Raw genomic sequence first — 1,142 nt, forward strand, 5'->3', positions numbered from 1 at the left:
ATAAATATTAAGATGATAAAGGTAATTTTAAAAATCCAATGGTACTACAAAGTCCAATTTTTGTGTTCTGAGATTTATTATTAAAATATATAATGACAAAAAAGAAACTTATTTTCATATTTTTTTCTTTTCCTTTCCAAACTTGCATCTGTGGATACTTATTTAACAATAACTACATAGCAGGTACTTTTCTAAGCTGCTTTACATCTGTGAACTTGGTAAATCCTCCCAATAATCCTACGAGGTAGGTACATTGCCATTCTCATTTCACAGATTTTGAAACCAAAGCACACAAAGCTTAAGTAACTTGTCTCAAGGCCACATGCCATGTGGCAGAGCCAAGGTTCAAACTTGGGGAGTTTTTCCACAGTAACTATGCTTTTAATCACTATGCCAAAGCGCCTCTCTTTGTAAAAGCTGCTGTCAGTGTGCATACTGCATTTGTAATATCTATGTTTATTTTTGAGCGGCAACACTTTCTCACATACCTGAACTTTTACAATCATTTTTAATAAGTACATATTTTGCTATCAAGTCAATACATCTCATTTTACTTACTTTGTTGTCTAATGCTGGACTTTCAAACTATTTATAATTTCTTTCATTTTATATAAAAATGTTGCAATGAGCAATTTTGCAGTGCATATGACTCTTCCTTCTTTTGAATTTTATTTCCTTATGCTACTATGCCCAAAACAGTTTCACTGACTTGAGTATATAAAAGTGCAACATTACTGACACGTAATACTCTATACTGCTTTTTTAATTTCATCATCATGTTATACCACCAGCATTGAAAGAATGATTGGCTCTTCCTGATCAATATATACCATCCCTCCCAAATTTAACTGATATAAAGTGGTTAAGGATGATTTATGATGTGGGACAAATAATTCAGTCTTCAAATGGGCAAATGTTTTCTCCCTCTAGCAACATAGAAGGTGGAGACAATCCTCTTACCTGTTGCTTAGGAGGTTGTTGTTACCTTGATTCTTTAAGTAAGCCTCAAAAAGAATCAATAACATACCCAAAGTCACTAGCAAGTGTCAGAGCTGGAGTATGAGCCCAAGTGTGTCTGACTCTAAAATCTATGTTTTAGGTAATAGGTAAAAATATCACAGAAAGTCAAGAGGGTCAACGTA

This window comes from Mustela erminea, chromosome 6 (assembly GCF_009829155.1).
Source record: "Mustela erminea isolate mMusErm1 chromosome 6, mMusErm1.Pri, whole genome shotgun sequence".
Lineage (NCBI taxonomy): Eukaryota > Metazoa > Chordata > Mammalia > Carnivora > Mustelidae > Mustela > Mustela erminea.